The sequence below is a fragment of the Tamandua tetradactyla genome, assembly GCF_023851605.1.
Source record: "Tamandua tetradactyla isolate mTamTet1 chromosome 4 unlocalized genomic scaffold, mTamTet1.pri SUPER_4_unloc_1, whole genome shotgun sequence".
Classification (NCBI taxonomy): Eukaryota; Metazoa; Chordata; class Mammalia; order Pilosa; family Myrmecophagidae; genus Tamandua; species Tamandua tetradactyla.
The window spans coordinates 209,630-231,058 of record NW_027518240.1 but is presented as its reverse complement, the minus strand read 5'-3'; the positions used below and the strand labels follow the sequence as shown (position 1 = coordinate 231,058).

Below are 21,429 nucleotides of genomic sequence, written 5' to 3'. Positions count from 1 at the left end.
TTACTGTAAGAGCTTATAATCTAGGACTCTTTACAGTAAGCCCCAACCTGATAACCCATGCTCTAGACTTTAGTTCACTGAATTGTTACATTGTAGTTAGTCCATATGATTGGAGCATGATGATATTTGTCTTTAAATATCTTAAAGTTCTTAAACTTTAAGAATGAACTCTTAAAGTTCATTCACCTAATTGCATGCAAGTTTGAGATTTCAGTTTATGTTGTAAAGTTGACACTCTAACAATGAGATTCTGAGTCAGATTTTCAGAGATCTCAAGTCTGCAGCTATAGGAAATAAGATCTTCCTTCAGGGCACTCATAGAAATGTTTACATCTGTCTTACAGTACATACACTTCTCATTTGAAGTCTTCACCTCATCCCTTTCCCTCATCAATGTAGACAGCGTATCTAACAACAAGCAACCAACATCTCTATACCTCCTGTTTCCACTAAACTCCATAAAGTGTCAAAAATATTATCCCCCAGAGCCTGGCATTAGAAGAATCCAACTCACCCCATGCATTGGCAGTGTCATTCTGATTGTGGGAAACAGAGTTCTTAGTGTTTTTGAGTCCAATCAGAGTAGAAAACCAATAATAAAAACTCAAACTTTTAAGATTCTGTTTCTTAAGAACCTCTCCTGGTACCAAGCTGTATTAGCCAGGGTTCACTAGAGAAACAGAATGTAGTTATCAAATTTTTAAAATCATCACATGTAACCATGGGAATGTGAGTTGTAGCAAGCCACAGGCCTCAATAAACGCTAAGGAGAGGTCCTCAATAAACTCATAGGAGAGGCTGGCTGGACAACTGTGGGAATGGAAGAGTCCAAAATCTGCAGGGCAAGCTGTGAAGCTGATGACTTCAATAAAGGGTTTGGATAAACTCCATGGGAGTGGCTCCCTGGCTGAAGCAGGAAGAGTGACTGTCTCTTCTGAATCCTCCTTAAAAGCCTACTGGTGTTTAGATTAATCATCACTCACTGCAGAAGACACTACCCTTACTGATGACAAATGAAACCAGCCCTTGATGCAGCCAATGTGATCATGATTAAAGTCCATGAAATGTCCTCATAGCAACAGACAGGGCAGCTGTTGCCCAACCAGACATCTGGGCACCACCATGTGGCCAATTTGACACATGAACCTTAACATTATACCTGTTAATCTCTATTCTAGATTCCAATTCTGAGCTTGCTCATTCTAATTGTTTCAAAACAATGAAATTACACAATATTTGTCCTTTTGTATATGGAGTATTTTTCTCAACATGGTTTCTTTCAGGTATCATCTATGTTATTGCATGCTTCAGGAGTGCATTTCTTTGTATGGCTGAATAATTATCCATTGTATGTATATACCTCCTTTATCCATTCATCTCTTGATGGATACTTGGGTTGCTTTCATTTTTTGGCAATTATGAATAATGCCCTATGAACATTGTGCAGATGTCTGTCTGAGTGCAGTTTTTGATTCTTTTGAGTATTTACCTAGTTGTGGGAAGACTGGATAATATAGTAGTTCCAAACTTAGCTTCCTAAGGAACCACCAAACTTTTCTTCTTAAGCAGCTGCCCCATTTTACATTGCCATCAGCAATGAATGAGAGTTCTTGTTTCTCTGCATCTTCTCTAATCCGTGTTTTTTTCCTTTTTTTTTTTTTTAAATAGGAACACTCTAATGTTTAAGAGATGGTGTCTCATTGTGGATTTCATTTACATTACCCTGATGGCTGTTTGTGCCCAGCATCTTCAGGTACTTTCTGGTGATTTGTATGTATTCTGTAGAGACATGCATGTTCAAGTCTTTTGACCATTTTTTAATTGGGCTGATTGTCCTTTAGTTGTTAAGTTGGAGGATTAGAAAGAATTTTCACCAGGAGGAATAGACATCCTCAATTTGGTAAATTAACATTAACCTGAAAGCAATTGTTTAATCTCACAGCAGAAGGAAGGTCAGTTTATTGAGAATATGGAATTTTTCTGGGTTTATAATCCATAAGTAATGGTCAAAAGGACTGCTTCATCTTAACACCACAGGATTTGATTTTTTGGAAACTAATTTAGCATAGTAGAAAGTAAATTAAAAAAGCATAAATTGATAAATGTACAGTGACAAATTAGCTGAGTAGCCTGAAAGAATAGTAGAGTCTTAAATAAATCAATGAAGAGGGGAAAGGGAAACCTTAGCTTGAAGTTCAGAGAAGGGATCTCTGAGAAAGTTGTCAAGTAATATGAGAATGTAGGTAAAGGAGCATCAGTAAAAATGTGTTTGTAGAGATTATGTGAAGAGCGGCATTGACAGTAGTGTTAATGCAGAGAAGACGTCAGTGCTCCTCTGTGTGAGTGAGATCTTGAGAGGGTGTATTTTTGAGGATCTGTTAACTTCTATTGGAGACTTGAGGAATATTGTTTTTTATTGTGTGGGGAAAATTGAATCAGTTTGAGGTACATTTTAGTGTATATGTCTGTTACACACAAAATCAGGGTTTAAAGATTAGAAATATAATCCACACAATAGTTTTGGATGCAGCATATGAGAAGTTTGGCAAAAATTGAAGCAAGTAAAGAAATGCATAACATTTCTAAGACAATGTATAGGAAATGGGGAGAAGAGGGACTAGCATTTTGTTTGACATGTTCCAATAGTAATACTTAAAGGATTTTTGTGAGGACTCTTTGCAAGAGTGAGTAGAGCAATTTGAAAACAATCAAGAATGTCAGAGAACAGAAAATCCGAAGAGAAAGTTCCTCCAAAGAAGTTATTTTCCAATTATAGCTCGATTTCAAGTAAAAGGCTGACACAATCATTAGATTTAATTTTCAGGAGCTCTTTGGTGAATTAGTCATATTTATTTATGAAGAGATTATAGTAAGCTTAGAAATTCAAAGAATGATGTGATACGATGTAGTCCCCAGATCCCAAATGGTCATTACTCACATTTATATCTATCTTATCATCATTATACTTTTCCATTTATTTTAGTCTTAGGACATGAGAATAATAAGAGATATGCTAAGAGATCTCCACTGTCTCCAGATGTACTCTTCCTTATGTCTATTGTGTAGTAGAAGTCCAGTTTTACCTTGGATGTCAGGATCAATCACCCAGCTGGATTGTAACTGCTTTCTTTGCCTGTTGACTCAGAAACACAAGGAAAAAAAAAGTGGCTGAGTGCAGTTTTAACTTCCAGTTAAGCAGAAATCATGACTGTGTCTTGTGGTGAAAGCACTCCACCTTCTAGACCAGAAGAGGATACAGTCATAGGAACAGAAAGCAAACATTTTTCTAGTGGATCATTAATAAGTGGTGCCCTAACCATTACCATCCTTGGTTTCCTGGACCCACGAATCCTGGGTATGGGAGAAACAGCACAATTGATTAGATGCCAATTTAGAATCATATACAACCTCCAAATCCAAAAATGGTAAAATAGGTATGGTGGCCCATTTTTTAGTTGTAGGAGCCAGGTCTAGCACCTTGTCCTTTCATCTTAGAAGGAATATGTCAATTTATCCCCACACCACTGGATACCTGACAATTACACAAATGGAGAAGGCCCCTGAAGTAATTTATATTTATGTCCCACTCTCTGATATGCAAATAAATTTCTCACCAATAAGTCTAGATTAATTGCTACTTTTTGCTTATTAGATCCATTTAGCATATCAATGCAATGAAAAATGTATAATGACCCAGGGAAGGGAATGTCAATTGAGGTCTGTGAGGACTAGATTATTATATAGGGCTGGAGACTTGAGGCACCCTCTGTTAGGATGGCAAAGGTTTACTGCTGGCCTTGACTGCTGAAAACAAAGTTTCTGTTGGTCAGGAACAGGAATCAAGATAAAAAGCAATTGATGATCAGTGGCTGCCTAACAGTTGCTATGCCTAACATAGCATATGGGAACAGTATGACATATTGAAACATTTTGGAATATCTAATATAAACCTTGAAGTTTTTTGTCTCAGATGAATTTCTTAAAAATTTAAAGGAAGAAGAAGGTTTTCCTTATAAATCTACCTGATAATATTGACTATGTAAGTGGGATATTTATATTTAATATAAATCCTTTTAGAGCTGCACTTTCTTTCTTATATGTGACTTCTATTTGCACACCATCTTCTATGTTCTTTTTAATTTTTCTCCTGAATGCCTCTTTTAGATGGATAATTTTTGGTCAGATTTTCTCATCTGTTAATTTTGAAGAGCTCCATTATTTTATTATTCTTATTGGTTATGTGAGAAAAGACAACATTTTTGCTGTCTTATCAAATGTAAAGTTAATCTTTTATCACCTTCTAGATAATGTATTTTTAAGTATTTCAGCTTTATCTTTTTAAAACACTTTATTGATGTTATTGCTGAGAAATATCATTATTTTTATTTTATAAATTCAATATTCATTTGGATTTATGCATTAAATTAACAATTTTCATTGCTTTTAAATCCTACCTGATTGTTTCAAATTCTTTCTGGGATAGTTTTTATTTTGCCTAAGTAACATTTCTTTACTTTTTTTAGAATTAATTTGCTGCTAGAAAACTTTTAAATTTGTTATTGGTTTTTATTTGTTTGAAAATGTTTTTACTTAACCTCACCTTTAAGGACTTCATTGTCTATACAGAAATCTATGTTGATGGCTATTTTTAAATTTTATTATAAAGCTATATCATTACCTTCTGTGTTCCATTGTTGGTGACAGATGTTAGTTTTTCATTTATTATTAATTTGAAAGTTGTATTTCTGCTTTATAGCTTCTTTTAAGTTTTTTTGAAGTTGTAAAAAACATGTCAAGGTATAAATTTCTTATGAGTTTTTTCCTTCTGAGTTTTCTAGTGTTTCTTGAGTCTATGTATTTCATTAACTTTGGGCCAGACAGACACCATCTCTTCAAATATTGCTTCTGTTCTATTCTATCTGTAGTCATCTACTGACACTCTCAAATAAATATGTGTTATGACTTCACACCCTACCCTCTACCATGTTACTATCTCTTCCATATGTTCCTTCATTTGTCTCATCAGGCTTCATTTTAGATATTTTTCAGCCCTAATCTTATTATAAGATTATAAAGTCTGCCTCTTTGCCTAATGTGTTTTTCCTATTCATTTAGTTCATTTTTCAAATGTTTTATTGTGTTTTAGCATTTCCTTTGTGTTATGTTTTGTTACTCACTTTTTAAGACTTCTAGTATACTCTGAAAATTATAGTATCACTTAAATTCTTGAATGTAAGAAGCATAGGTGTTTTATGTCCAATCTCTAGTGTGCCTTAAGGCCTGTTGCTGCTGCCTCTCATTCAGATTGTCATGTCTCCTTGTTTATTTGGTCTCTTTTCATTAAAATGAATTTGAACATTAGATTTTAAAATTGTAAAAATGATATGAGAACTAGGATGATGTCAGTGTCCTTCAAAGAGGTCTTTTGTTTGCTTTTGCCGGGCCCTGTGTACATCAATAATGTAAGACTACCTTAATCCAAAATAAAAATGGAGTATTTTATAGTTGATTGAAAATTTTTCCAAGAAAGCCATCTGCTAGGTTCCCAACTGAAAATAGTGGATGTATTACCACTCTTGTTAACAAACTTTGGTATTTATCTCCCTACCAAATTGATGTTGACAAAACATTGCTCTGATTCTCAGCTACCTTACTGAAATAACACCCCCAGGGCATAAGCAGTCTGGAATACTGGTTAATATTTTTGGATTTCCATCTTCTTCAAATTTTGGTCCAGTTTTACTTGCTTGTTGAGTAATATGTTTTATCTAATAATGTTTCATCAAAAGAATTATATAATCCACTGTTATAGTCTGCTAGCTTGCAGAATGCAATATACCAGAAATAGAATGGCTTTTCAAAAGGGGAATTTAATATGTTGCTAGTTAACAGTTCTAAGGCTGAGAAAATGTCCCAATTAGAACAAGACTACAGAAATGTTCAATCAAAGGCATCCAGGGAGAGATACCTTGGTTCAAGAAGGCCGATGAAGTTCAGGGTTTCTCTCTCAAGTGAGAAGGCACATGGTGAACACAGTCATGGTTTCTCTCTCATCTGGAAAGGCACATAGTGAGCACGGTCAGGGTTTCTCTATCATATGGAAGGGCACATGGCAAACACAGTGTCATCTGCTAGCTCCTTCTCCTGGCTTCCAATTCCATGAAGCTCCCCAGGAGACATTTTCTTTCTTCATCTCCAAAGGTCACTGGCTGGTGGACTCTGCTTCTTGTGGTTATGTCGTTCTGCTCTGCTCTCTCTGAATCTCTCGTTCTCCAGAATGTTTTCTCTTTAATAAGACTTCAGAAACTAATCAAGAATCACCCAAATGATCCCATGTTCATAAAACATCCCTGGGTCTTTTTCCTTTGGCATCTCCAAATCACCTAATCCAGCCTGACAACCACTCTGGATTACATCACATCTCCAGGGAGATGATGATCTAATTACAGTTTCAAACATACAATGCTGAATAGGGATTAGAAGAAATGGCTGCCTTTACAAAGTGGGGTCAGGATTAAAACATGGCTTTTCTAGGGTATGTGTATACATAATTTCAAACCAGCACATCCACCATCAATAGAATATTAATTTCTCTGTGCTTAATGTGGCTTTATTATTTGGTGGAGTATTTGGAAGATGGCTTCCAGGAAAAAATAGTTAAACATACAGCTTTTTGAGTCCCTTCAAACACCTTTCTTGTTGTTTCTCTTCAATACAGGTATTGAAATAGTCAATACAGGTATTGACTAATGATTTTTATCTTTTAAAATTCCTGTCCTTCAAATACTGAACATTTGGAATCATTCTTTAGATGGTGGGAGGGTAATCTTGGACAGGTAGTTTTTATCAGTCTTTTCACTTTGTGTGGTATCAGTGTGCAAAGATGAAACCTCCTTTCACTGCTGCCCATTCAGAACATAAACCTTAGTAGCCCATTGTTCTTTGTTTTATAGGTTTATCATATTTTATTTTACTGTGTGATCATTAAATTACCAGATGGGTGATATTAGTGAACTCCATTCCTGCCCAACCACAGTGGCAAGCTTCTCTCCTCCATTTCAGGGAGGCACAGCTCTGGGTGATCCCACAATCACCCTGGTATGACAGGTTGAGACAGATATCACTTATCTGACCACACCCACCACTAATGCCAGGCTAACAGGTTTATTATTACCAACAATGCCCTGGTGCATAAATTACTCTACAGAGTAACCCATTTAAATTTAGCTCCCTAGAAAAAAAATTCCTGAGGTCAGAGTTTTAAATTTGTTTTAACCTCAGGAAGGTGACTCTCAGCCTTCTGCTTCCCTGGTTAACTCTCACAAACTAACTGTCCAAGAGTTTATCCTGTATCTCCACAAGATCTCTGAATCTTCTTCCAGTTACTTAAAAGTTGGTGTATTAGATAGGGTTCTCTAGAGAAACAGAATCAACAGGGAACACTTGCAAATATAAAATTTATGAAAGTGCCACACATGACTGTAGGAACAAAATCCACAGGGCAGGCTGCAAAGCCGATGACTCCGACGAATGGCCTGGATGAACTCGACAGGAGAGGCTCACCAGCCAAAGCAGAAACGGAATCTGTCTCCTCTGAGTCCTCCTTAAAAGGCTTCCCATGATTGCATTTAGCATCACTAATTGCAGAAGACACTCCCCTTTGGCTGATTACAAATGGAATCAGCTGTGGATGTAGCTGACGTGATCATGACCTAATCCTATGAAATGTCCTCATTGCAACAGACAGGCCAGCGCTTGCCCAATCAGATGAACAGGTACCACAACTTGGCCAAGTTGACACCTGTCCCTAACCATGACAGTCCGCCCCTTGTCAACTTGGCACCTATATATATATATATATATATATATATATATATATATATATCACCTTAGACCATACTTAATTTCCAAATGAAAACAAATAAGCACACATTTTTTCTTTTACCTGACAATACTCAACTGTCCTGCATATAACTGGGAACACATTAAATCTCTCCAGAATAGGGTGCAAATCCTTGGGCAACATTCATTCTTAAACTTGATATCTTACAACCTAAATAGTATAACATGAACAAAACAGCATTACAGTCCTCGTTTCTGTAACTGACCATGTGGTCGAAGTTCGTATTTATCACTACCTTCTTCCACTACCCATTCCATGTTCCCTTTCCCCTCAGCAAGCACTTCAGCTGGCTGTGGTTCTTTGCCTGGTGGGGTGACCCAAACCTTCATTCCTGAAGTCTCAGAGCCATTAGTGGTCCTGCCTGGATTGTGTTGTTGCAGTTTTCCGTTGATTTTAATCACAGGGCATGGTAGTACTAATAGACGCCCCAGGGGATCTCCTATATTCCAAGAAAACTCTTCTTTACCTCCATTATGTAGTTGCAGTCCTACTTCCTTCTGATAGTCAGGGTCAATTACCCCAGACAATAATGTAATCCCCTTCTTGGTGTGTTGATCCAGAGGCATAAGTAGCCCAAAGTGACCAGGTGACAATCTGAACTTCCAGTTCAGTGGTATCACTGTTGTTTCTCTTGGAGAAAGCACACCCCGTTTTGGAACTAAAACCTGTAGACCAGAAGAACTCAGGGTAGAAGGGACAGGAAGCAAAAATTTTCCTAGTGGATCACTAGGAGTAATAGCGAGTGGCACCATATCCATTTCCACCCCTTGGTTCCTGGACCCATGGATCCTGACTATGGGAGAAATGGCACCATACAGTGGACACTGATTCAGAGCATACACAGCTTCCTGGAGAACATTACCCCAGCCTTTCAAGTTTTTGCCACCTAGTTGGCACCGTAATTGAGTTTTCAAAAGGCCATTCCACCGTTCTATCAATCCAGCTGCTTCTGGATGATGGGGAACATGGTAAGACCAGAGGATTCCATGAGCATGTGCCCATTCCCGCACTTCATTTGCTGTGAAGTGTGTTCCTTGATCTGAAGCAATGCTGTGTGGAATACCATGACGATAGATAAAGCATTCTGTAAGGCCACGGATAGTAGTTTTGGCAGAAGCGTTGCATGCAGGGAAAGCAATCCCATATCCAGAGTATGTGTCTATTCCAGTTAGAACAAATTGCTGCCCCTTCCGTGAAGGGAGTGGTCCAATGTAATCAACCTGCCACCATGTAGCTGGCTGGTCACCTCGGGGAATGGTGACATATCGGGGGCTGAGTGTGGGTCTCTGCTGCTGGCAGATTGGGCACTCAGCAGTGGCTGTAGCCAGGTCAGCCTTGGTGAGTGGAAGTCCATGTTGCTGAGCCCATGCATAACCTCCATCCCTACCACCATGACCACTTTGTTCATGAGCCCATTGGGCAATCACAGGAGTTGCTGGGGAAAGAGGCTGACTGGTATCCATAGAACGGGTCATCTTATCCACTTGATTATTAAAGTCTTCCTCTGCTGAAGCCACCCTCTGGTGTGCATTCACATGGGACACAAATATCTTCACGTTTTTAGCCCACTCAGAAAGATCTATCCACATAATTCTTCCCCAGACCTGTTTGTCACCAATTTTCCAATTGTGGTCTTTCCAAGTCCCTGACCATTCAGCCAAACCATTAGCAACAGCCCATGAGTCAGTTTACAAACACACTTCTGGCCAGTTTTCCTTCCAAGCAAAATGAACAACTAGGTGCACTGCTCGAAGTTCTGCCCATTGGGAGGATTTCCCCTCACCACTGTCCTTCAAGGACACCCCAGAAAGGGGCTGTAATGCTGAAGCTGTCCACTTTCGGGTGGCACCTGCATATCGTGCTGAACCATCTGTAAACCAGGCCCAAGTTTTCTCTTCCTCAGTCAATTCACTGTAAGGAACTCCCCAAGAGGCCATAGCTCTGGTCTGGGAAAGAGAAGGTAATGTGGCAGCAGGAGTGAAAACCATGGGCATTTGTGCCACTTCTTCATGTAACTTACTTGTGCCTTCAGGACCTGCTCTGGCTCTATCTCGTATATACCATTTCCACTTTACAATAGAGTGCTGCTGTGCCTACTTTATGCCTTGGTGGGTCAGACAACACCCAACTCATGATAGGCAACTCAGGTCTCATGGTAACTTGGTGGCCCATGGTTAAGCGTTCAGTCTCTACTAAGGCCCAGTAGCAGGCCAGAAGCTGTTTCTCAAAAGGAGAGTAGTTATCCGCAGCAGATGGTACAGCTTTGCTCCAAAATCCTAAGGGTCTGCGTTGTGATTCTCCTATAGGGGTCTGCCAAAGGCTCCAGACAGCATCTCTATTTGCCACTGACACTTCCAGCACCACTGGATCTGCTGGATCATACGGCCCAAGTGGCAGAGCAGCTTGCACAGCATCCTGGACCTGTCACAGAGCCTCCTCTTGTTCAGGTCCCCACTCAAAATTAGCAGCTTTTCTGGTCACTTGATAAATGGGCCAGAGTAGCACACCCAAATGAGGAATATGTTGTCGCCAAAATCCAAAAAGACTAACTAGGCGTTGTGCCTCTTTTTTTGGTTGTGGGAGGGGCCAGATGCAGTAATTTATCCTTCACCTTAGAGGGGATATCTCAACATGCCCCACACCACTGGACACCTAGAAATTTTACTGAGGTGGAAGGCCCCTGTATTTTGTTGGATTTATCTCCCATCCTCTGACACGCAAATGCCTTACCAGTAAATCTAGAGTAGTTGCTACTTCTTGCTCACTAGGTCCAATCAACATGATATCATCAATATAATGGACCAGTGTGATGTCTTGTGGGAGGGAGAAACGATCAAGGTCTCTGTGAACAAGATTATGACATAGGGCTGGAGAGTTGATATACCCCTGAGGTAGGACAGTGAAAGTATATTGCTGACCTTGCCAACTGAAAGCAAACTGTTTCTGGTGGTCCTTACTAATAGCTATTGAGAAAAAAGCATTTGCCAGGTCAATAGCTGCATACCAGGTACCAGGGGATGTATTGATTTGCTCAAGCAATGATACTACATCTGGAACAGCAGCTGCAATTGGAGTTACAACCTGGTTGAGTTTACAATAATCCACTGTCATTCTCCAAGACCCATCTGTTTTCTGCACAGACCAAATAGGAGAGTTGAATGGGGATGTGGTTTGAATCACCACCCCTGCACCTACAAGTCCTTAAGAGTGGCATAATCTCTGCAATCCCTCCAGGAATACGGTATTGCATTTGATTTACTATTTTGCTTGGTAGGGGCAGTTCTAGTGGCTTCCACTTGGCCTTTCCCACCATAATAACCCTCACTGCATGAGTTAGAGAACCAATGTGGGGATTCTGCCAATTGCTCAGTATGTCTATGCCAATTATACATTCTGGAACTGGGGAAATAACTACAGGATGGGTCCGGGGGCCCACTGGACCCACTGTGAGACGGACCTGAACTAAAACTCCATTGGTCACCTGGCCTCCATAAGCCCCCACTATGACTGTTGGTCCAGAGTGATGTTTTGGGTCCCCTGGAATTAATGTCACTTCTGAACCAGTGTCTAATAATCCCCGAAATATCTGATCATTTCCTTTTCCCCAATGTACAGTTACCCTGGTAAAAAGCCATCGGTCTCCTTCGGGAAGACCTAGAGGAAGGTTAACAGTATAAATTTGTGGCGGTGTAACAGGTTTCTCCCCCATAGGGACCTGGCCTCCCCTTCATTCAAGGGGCTCAGTGTCTGTAAACTGTTTCAAGTCTGGAAATTGATTAAGGGGCCGTGACTCTGTGTTTTTGTAATTCAGGTTAGACTTCTGTTCCCTTGACCTAGAACTCTTTTGTTTATACAGCTCCAACAAGAATTTAGTAGACTGCCCTTCTATTGTATTTATAGGCACCCCATGATTTACTAGCCAATGCCACAAATCTCTGCGTGTCATATAATTTTGATGCCTCCTTTGAGTTTGTTGTCTATTATAATACCCACGTCTACCCTATCTTTGGTGATTAAGTGTTGCCACCTGGCTTCTTCCAACTCGGGATCCTGTCATCCCCATTGTCTTTAAGGATTCCAGCTCAGTGACAGCAGTTCCTACAGTAATATCTGACCTACAGAGAAGTGCAACCACAGAGCTCTTGAGGGATGATGGTGCTAGTCTCACAATCTTATTTCTCACTGTTCTGGTAAAAGGTGCATCCTCTGGACATTCCTGGGGTGTAAGAGCAGGCTTTGCATGATAAATCCACTCTAACATCCCAATCTCTCTAAGCCTCTGGATCCCCTCATCTACATTATACCAGGGCAGTTCTGGCATTTCAACCTCAGGTAATGTTGGCCACCTTTTGATCCATGTTTCAACCAACCACCCAAACAAGCTGTTAACACTTTTTCTAACTGCTTGAGCTATAACATTGAATGCAGAGTCTCTGCTTAGTGGACCCATATCAATAAATTCAGCCTGATCCAGCCTTATATTCCTCCCACCATTATCCCACACTCTTAAAATCCATTGCTGTAGAGAGCCGCTTTCCGGGTTTGGCCTAGTGGACACGCTGCAGCCTGCTCTAGAGTTCCCCCCGCCCATCGAGTGAGCCAAGATGGCGCTCACATCCTGCTTCCGCAAATGACGCACACGCCCACCAACCCTATCTTCCAATCACCTCTGTATACGTGGCATTAACCTATTGGGTTTGGGCACAGTATATAAGAGGTTACCCGGACGGGGTGGGTGGAGACGACCCACAGGGAGCCGTGCCTGACGGCCGCATAGAGGTTGTTCCCCCGCGGGGCATCTTGTCCCGCGCGGAACCTGTAACAGAGAATGCAAGCTTAACTCCAGTAAAGGTCTGTGCTTACAACTGCTACGTGTCTTGGATCTGTGTTTCTCACCAGCGCGGATTTGTCTGCGTCTCTCTGTCTCTCCTCATTGTCTCACCCGCCGGCCGGGGGCTTGACGCTGAGCGAGAAGTCGCGGACAAGTGGTGGCCCGTATGGGGAAACCTTCTGCTGCCTTTCCCCGAGCTGGTGAGGACGTGCTTCTTGAGTTCGCAGCGGACTTCCCGCGCTTGATCACCGCGAGAAGGTGAGTACTTCTTATTACGTGAGAGTTAAGGGCTGTGGGCGTTCAGGTAGCCCCAGTGAATCGGGAGAGCTCCCCGATTGATTAAAGTACAGTGCCGACTGCAAGCATGGGGCAGTCAGAAAGTTCACCTTTATTACCCCTTTTAAAAACCCTTTTGAAGCAGCGGGGCATCTCGGTTAAGAAGAGTTCCCTCCTGCAGTTCCTTGAAGATGTTGCTACTTTTGCACCTTGGTTCGCCCACTCCGGGAGCCTCAGCCTGCCTTCTTGGTTAAAACTTGGTAATGACATAGAACGGGCGCGCCAGACGGGCCTTTGTATGGACTCGATCCTGGTCCCTATCTGGGAAACCGTCCGTGCTTGCCTTGAGGCAGAGTCTACTTCAGGCCTCAGTCCGTTCCCTGCCCTGCTAGAGGCATGGCACGCGCTTCAGGAAACTCAGTCGGCTTCGTCTGCAGACGGCTCCTGTAAGAGTGAGCCGCCAACTTGCAAGCCGCCAGAGTCAGACGTTAGTTCGGACGACTCTGACTCGGAGTCAGATAGTAATGAGACCGAGGGTGCAGATGCGCCTCCGCTGATCGATTGGGGGAGGCCCCCTGTCTCACCCACGCAGCCTTCCGCCCCGCCAGCGCCTGCTGCAGGGGCGCGGCGGCTTCCGGTGAATGGTTTTGGTGATCTCGCCAAAAACCCTCACCACGGGCTCCCTCTGGTGGCCGAATCAGGTAATTACAGTGGCTGCTCTCCAACTTCTAAGCGCTTGTTAAAAGGAATGGGATATGTCCCCGGCAAAGGCTTAGGAGCCTCATTGCACGGGCGCGCAAGGCCTATACAAGCTGTCTCCAATTCTGACAGACGAGGCCTGGGTTTTTCCTAGGGGCCACTGAGGGGAGACTCCCACCCACACCTATAAAACTAAAATGGAAGACCAGTACCCCGGTGTGGGTGCCTCAGTGGCCCTTACCAAAAGAAAAGCTGTCAGCATTGCATACTCTAGTGTCTATACAGCTAAAAGAGAGCCATATCATTCCCTCCACATCGCCTTGGAACACACCCGTATTCGTCATAAAAAAGAAATCAGGCAGATGGAGATTGTTACATGATTTAAGAGCCATTAATAATTGCATGGAGTCCTTAGGACCTGTTCAGATGGGGTTGCCCCTTCTCTCAGCTCTGCCAGAGCATTGGTCTATTTTCATCTTAGACATCAAAGACTTACTAAAGAAACAGAAAGGGGGAATAAGTCACGGCCTGTCCCCAAAGGCTCAACTGTCTATAGCCTTGTTTACGTACAATTTTTTAAATGAAAATGCACAAGGAATGACACCTGCCCTACAGCACACCACTCCGAGTCCTCCACATAGAGGTCTAGTCCGTTGGAAGGATGTCCTGTCAGGACAATGGCAAGGCCCTGACCCAGTGCTCAGCTGGGCCAGAGGCTCTGTTTGTGTTTTTCCCTAGGAACCAGGACGTCAACCAGTGTGGGTTCCGGAAAGACTGGTGAGAACCGTGACATCGCCCGAGGAGGCCACGGAGCTGTTACCTAAAAAACCAACAAGCCTTCAACCTGAACCATCAGATCAGGCCTCCAACTCTGCTGATGACGGCGGCGACTGACGAGATGGCAACGAAAACGCCGGTCACCCTTCGATTGTTTAGAAGGGGGACCAGTTTTAATAACCCCCGTTGCCTTCGACCTTTCCAAACTGGGCGAGACTGTACAAAGTCTGTGGAACCGAGTCACCTCTTGGTTCTCTTGGCCCAATTTGACTACTTGGATTCTCGTAGCAGTGGGACTCTTAGTAACTCTGTTCATTGTTAAATGTTTGTTAGAACGCTTGTTCCAGACACAGCAGCAACTACGTGTTTCTACCATGTTAGCTATGTCTTCCCAGTCAAATGTGGGTGTGCGTCCCTCCTCGATAGATAGCCCGTCTGAATCACCTGGGGCAAAGCTCTTGTCAGCAAGGTTTGTTGCAGGCTCCCTGGCCACTACCCGTGTTTAGCTAGGCACCAGAGGCTGTTAATTTTGCGCGCCTAGCCGCCTCGACGGTGGAGCTGCGGCCGCAGTCCTGGCCAGACTGGGCTTGGCTCTAGCCATTGCACCGAGGCCTCCGCAGCGTTTCCTATGCCCTGGCTGTCGCTCTCATAATCCCCGCTTGACCCAGTTGCGAGGCGAAGCACTGCAGGGAGGAGTCACGTGGTATCCAGTTCACGGACTCTCCGGTCTCTATATGAGGTGAGCAATCTGGTCGGTGCCAGAGGCTCCGTCGTGTGATGACGCGAGCCTAGTCCAGACTCCCCAAAGCACCAAACTATGTTGTGAGCCACTCAGGCCCACGGGAGCACCATCATCAATAGAGACACTGGGTACAAGAATACGGTCTACGGACCATGCCTCTTATAAAAACAAAAAGGGGGAGATGTAGAGAGCCGCTTTCCGGGTTTGGCCTAGTGGACACGCTGCAGCCTGCTCTAGAGTTCCCCCTGCCCATCGAGTGAGCCAAGATGGCGCTCACATCCTGCTTCCGCAAATGACGCACACGCCCACCAACCCTATCTTCCAATCACCTCTGTATACGTGGCATTAACCTATTGGGTTTGGGCACAGTATATAAGAGGTTACCCGGACGGGGTGGGTGGAGACGACCCACAGGGAGCCGTGCCTGACGGCCGCATAGAGGTTGTTCCCCCGCGGGGCATCTTGTCCCGCGCGGAACCTGTAACAGAGAATGCAAGCTTAACTCCAGTAAAGGTCTGTGCTTACAACTGCTACGTGTCTTGGATCTGTGTTTCTCACCAGCGCGGATTTGTCTGCGTCTCTCTGTCTCTCCTCATTGTCTCACCCGCCGGCCGGGGGCTTGACGCTGAGCGAGAAGTCGCGGACACATTGCCACCCATATTCCCTTGATTTCTGTCTATATAAATTGGAAAACTCACACAGTTCTTTTGGAGTATAACGTACCTCCTCATGTGTGATACTTTGTACCTCACCTTTAGGGGCCTATTGGGACTTTAGTTATAGGTCTAGAAGAAGTGAGGGGTGGTGGGGGTGGGTCATGAAAAGAATTAGAAATATCTTCCAAGCCATTTGCTTCAGGGCTTTCATTTGCAGTTTCATGTGGTGAAACAGGATTAATAACTCTAGGGCTAATCCCTTCAGGAGGAGGTTGGGTGGCCAATTCCTCAAGGCAGGCTGGAGGTGGGGTGGCTATGTCCTCAGGGCAGACTATTACAGGGTTATCTAAAGAAGGCTCAGCATGGTCTAGGGTTTCAACCTCACCCCCAACATCATTATCAATCCGTATGTCACCATCCCATTTTTCAGGGTCCCACTCCTTTCCAATCAATGCCCTCACTTTAACGGCAGACACCATGCAAGACTGAGATTTCAGTTTACGTTGTAAAGTTGTTACTCTAACAATAAGATTCTGAGTCTGATTTTCAGAGATCTCAAGTCTATGGCTACAGGAAATAAGATTTTCCTTCAGGATACTCATAGAAACGTCTACATCTTTCAGACGGTGCTTAAGCTTCTCGTTTGAAGCCTTAAGCCCATCCCTTTCACCCTTTAATGCAGACAGTGTATCTAACAACAACCAACCAACATCTCTGTAACTCTTATTTCTACAAAACTCTGTAAAGGTGTCAAAAACTTTATCCTCCAGAGTCTGGCTTCATACAAGCGAAGCATTAGGAGATTCGAATGATGATATTTTGACTATCTCCTTTGCCAACTCAGTCCATGGATTGGGAGTGTCATTCTCATTATGGGAATCAGAGTCCTTAGTGTCTCTGAGTCCAGTCAGAGTAGAAAACCATTCATAAAAACCCATTTCTAAGATTCTGTTCCTTAAGAACCACTCCTGGTCCCAAGATGTATTAGTTAGGGTTCTCTAGAGAAACAGAATCAACAGGGAACACTTGCAAATATAAAATTCATGAAAGTGCCACACATGACTGTAGGAACAAAATCCACAGGGCAGGCTGCAAAGCCGATGACTCCGACGAATGGCCTGGATGAACTCGACAGGAGAGGCTCACCAGCCAAAGCAGAAACGGAATCTGTCTCCTCTGAGTCCTCCTTAAAAGGCTTCCCATGATTGCATTTAGCATCACTAATTGCAGAAGACACTCCCCTTTGGCTGATTACAAATGGAATCAGCTGTGGATGTAGCTGACGTGATCATGACCTAATCCTATGAAATGTCCTCATTGCAACAGACAGGCCAGCGCTTGCCCAATCAGATGAACAGGTACCACAACTTGGCCAAGTTGACACCTGTCCCTAACCATGACAGTTGGCTTAACCAAAGGGAACTTAACATGTCATGGTTTTGAGGGCTAGGAGGCCTGCTTCCTCCTGGGGTCTGTAGTAACTCGTGCTGGCCTCACTTGCTCCAGTCCTTGAAGTTCCATGGCTTACCTCTGTGCCTCACACCACTTGGTGATGTTCTATCCTTTCTTTCTTGGGTCCCAACTGGCTTACTGCTTCTCCCTGTGGCATCATCTCTTTGGTGATATCTTCAAGTTTCTTCTCTTTTAAAGGCCTCCAGTAATCTAGATTAAAGTCCATTCTGCTTCATTTGGCCACAACTTCGCTAAAAAATAATATCTTTAAAGGGCCTATTTAAAATGGGTTTAGATCCACAGAGACCCACATTAGAATTAAAAAAATATCTAAAATGGGGTACATAATTCAGTCTACCTCAGTACTCCTGGTCACTTTAGATCATGAAGGTAAATGAGGTGAATGTTTCAGTTGTGAAGAGCAACTGCATATTAAAAACTGTACATTTCTATCACTTTTCAATGGTTTTATGTCTTATCTGTTATTCTCAAATCCCTTATGGAAAGCCCTTTGGGAAAAGGAAGTGGGTTCAGTCAAAGTAAAATTTCCTTTGCTTTATAATTATAGTTAAGTAACTTATTTTTTACATCCTGGGGACTGATTAATTCAGTTATCATAGTAAGAGATAAAAATGAGTAAATTTACAAGAATTAAATCCACAGATGTCTGAGTTATAGTCCTTCTGTCTTAGAGTGCTAAAACTACAAAATTTCAATATAGCAGTAATGGAACGGCTTTTAAAAAGGGAATTTATTAAGTTGCAATTTTGCATTTCTAAAGCCATAAAATATACAAATTAAGGCACTAACAACAGGTTTCCTTTACTCAAGAAAGGCTGATACCATCCAAATGACCTCTGTCAACTGGGAAGGCATGTGGCTGTATCTGCTAGGGTCTCTTGCTTTAAGACACCTCTCTCAGCTGGGAAGACACATGGCGATGTCTGTTAGCTCTCCTCATTTCATAAAACATCCCTGGGTCTTTTTCCTTTGGCATCTCCAAAGATCTCTGAGTGTATGGGCTCTCTGAGCACTAAAGCTTTTTCAAGAATGGTATTCTCTTAAAGGACTCTGGTAAGCAACCCACCTTGAATGGGTGGAGACACATCTCCATGGAAACCACCTTATCAAAAGTTACCCCTTACAGTTGTGTGGGTCACATCTCCATAGAAACAATAGAAAAGGACACTGTCCAGCAATATGGAATGAGGATTAAAGAACATGGCTTCTCTGGGGTGACAATTTCAAGCCAACACATTGCATACTCTGGATTATGTTCTTTCCAAGTACAAAATGCAGTCATTCCATCACAGTATCTGAAAGCCTTTAAACCACTTCAGTATTAATATAAATACAATACAACATAGAAACAACACAGAATGTCATCAGATCAAGTAATAGACATGGTCTGTCCTAAGGCACAATTCTCCTCTGACTCTGTTCTGGTAAAACTCAGAACAAATTACTTGCTGCCAGTGTATAAAGGAGGGACACTCACTGGATACATAGTCCCATTTTAATAGGAAGAAATTGGAAGGAAAACAGGGGTGACCCGACCCAAACAGTTCTGAAAATCTGCAGGAAAACTACATTAGATCTCCAAGTATGAAAGTCATTTATCTCCAGAGCTTTGGAAAGCAGTAGTCCCACTGCTTTTTTTTTTTCCCCCAAGGGCTTGTGCAGTGGCCTGGTACTCTCCAAATGCAACCTTATGGGACATTGGTGAGACCACCTTTTTCTATGTTCCACACTCTCCAATTATGGAGGCAGAGCCTGGGCTCTCTCTCAGCACTGGGGCTTATGCACAACTCCTCCAGAACTGTGTGTTCGAAGCTAGGCTCTTCCCAATCCCCAAGGAATATGCTCCACCTCTCCAAAGCCTGAGATGGCAAAACTCTTCCTGAACAAGGTGGGAGGCCAACCTTCTGCTTTAGGGGCAAACTCACAATCTCCAAGTGCATGGATGAGTCTGCTCTCCTGATCTGAGGTTTCTTAATTTCCATGGTTCTGCCTTTGAAGTTATTTTCCTCCAATCTGTCCCTTAATGCTTTTAGTCCAGACATTTATACAGATCCTGCAACACACTTGTTGGGTCTGTTTGCAATAGGCAGGCATCATAACCACCTGACAATAGGACTTTCCACAAATTCTTCCTAGATAACTCCATCTCCAATCCTGGCTTTTTCTGAAATGGCTGACTTGTTCCATGTATAGTTAAATCCACATATGGGGCCCTATTCTCTGTGATCTCCCTTTCTGGACACCCCAAATTTTCCAGGCCATCAGTTTCTTGTTCTTTGGTACTCAAGTTTTCAGTTTTCAACTTATTTCTTTCCTATCACATTTCAATATAAGCTGTGAGCCCTTCCGCATTTAATTTGGAAGTCTCTTCTACTAAATACTCAAGTCTGTGGCTTTGAAAATCTGCCTTCTATCAAAAACCAGTAGTCAGTTTTGCCAAAATCTTTACTACTGTGAAAAAAGATCACCTTCCTTCTGTTTTAAAGTAACGCATGCTTCATTTCAGTTTAAGTCCATATCAGAAGTATCCTTAGAGTTCATATTTCTACCAGCAGTCTCTTCAAAGCATTCTAGGCCTTCTCCATCAAGATCCTTGCAACTCTTCCGTAATCTTCCCTTGATCCATTTTAAAAAGACATTCAAACATGTTGGTATTTACAAACTGCACCATCACCCCACTTCTCTGGTAACAAAATCTATTAATTAAAGCCACTGGAATGCAATACACTAGTAAAAGAATGGCTTTTAAAAATGGAATTAAGTTGCAAGTTTACAGTGCTAAGGCCATGAAAATGTCCAAATTTAAGGCACCAACACAGGTTACCTTCACTCAAGAAAGGCTGATACCATCTGGCAACACCTCTGTCAGCTGGCAAAGGCACATTGTCAACATCTGCTAGCTCTTTCTCTTTATATCATAAGGCTTACCTGGGGGTGTTTTCCTTCTGCATCTCCAATGATTTCTGACTGTGTGGTTGAGGTTTGTTTCCATCACCATAGAAATCACCGCATGCATAAGGTAGGGCTTTAGAGAGGTGAAGCCTAAGGCATTTCATTTCAGGTGGGTCACTGTAACCTCCAGTGCTTTAGCAGAGCACTACTGGTCTTTTGTGTACCTTACTGTTCTCTCCATCCTGGGTTGAGAACATTACATTGACAGCTGCCCTGTTCCAACCTGGCAGTGTTATTCTGGAGAAATCACTCTGCCAGAGCCTTAGAAAATTCGTTGAAAAACTCTGGGCTCTCCAAACTTGAAAGGGATGAGAGTCAATGGGATAGAAAAGGGAAGAAATCTGGGTGGGCAGAGCCTCGTGAGGCTGTGGAGTCACATGGGATGGAGACCAGGATGATGTCACATTATGACATCAGGAACTCAGCTGGGGACTGGCTGCAAGGGTGGGGGTAAATGTCAGGGACACAGGTCCTGAGAAGGAGAGTAGAATCTGAGCACGATGTGGGGATTTTCCCTCCACTAATGTCATTTGTCTACTTCTAAATGACATAAATGCTGACCCTCCTGAGGAGGCTGCTCTGGCCTGCCCCTCTCCTGCATCTCTGGCACCTACAGACTTGGGTCACCTGCTGTGCACCCACATTTACCTTCTCTACCCTTGGAACAGCTAAAGAAAGGGGTTTGAAATATCAAGCCAAACACTTTGAGGATTAGGAATGATATTTTAACCATCTACATGTCACAGAGCAGTGACAATCAGATGAGCAGCAAAAAGAGTTCATTGATACTAATCAGTAATGTAGAAATCACAGAAAACCTTGGGACTTTTGGGTGACAAGAGCTACTGAAATGAGGAAGTGAAAGGCAGAACTGTGCAGCAGAACATGTGAACAAAATGCCAGAGTAGAAAAGAAAACTTCAGAAAGAAAAGATGGCAGATGTTTCTCATACCAATTCTTTAACAGTCAGCAAAGCTGCTGACCTCTTTCAATCCAAAGTAACAATGAGGACTCATGCAGGCAGATGAACATGTGATGGAGTTAGACATGGGATCCCTGAATGTGACACCATCCTGATAAGAAAATGTAGGCAAGATCTTAGTGCAAAGCTCAAAGCCCT

General features: G+C 42.7%; 2 long non-coding RNA genes across 15 annotated transcripts in view; one reads left to right on the top strand and one right to left on the bottom strand.

Annotated features, from left to right (window-relative positions):
- LOC143672719 (uncharacterized) overlaps nucleotides 1-21,429 on the top strand; it is a 62,121-nt gene that overhangs the window by 12,648 nt on the left and 28,044 nt on the right. For 9 of the 14 annotated variants that reach the window (XR_013169973.1, XR_013169976.1, XR_013169979.1 and 6 more), the window contains one exon: nucleotides 1,669-1,753. The exons of the other annotated variants lie outside the window; for them this stretch is intronic. This is a non-coding gene — a long non-coding RNA (uncharacterized LOC143672719). The remainder of the gene's footprint in view (nucleotides 1-1,668; nucleotides 1,754-21,429) is intronic. 14 annotated transcript variants of the gene reach the window in all.
- Nucleotides 2,952-20,891, bottom strand: LOC143672721 (uncharacterized). Its single transcript, XR_013170000.1, has 2 exons — nucleotides 20,286-20,891; nucleotides 2,952-3,133 (listed from the first exon to the last, which is right to left on the bottom strand). It is a non-coding gene; the product is annotated as an uncharacterized LOC143672721 (long non-coding RNA).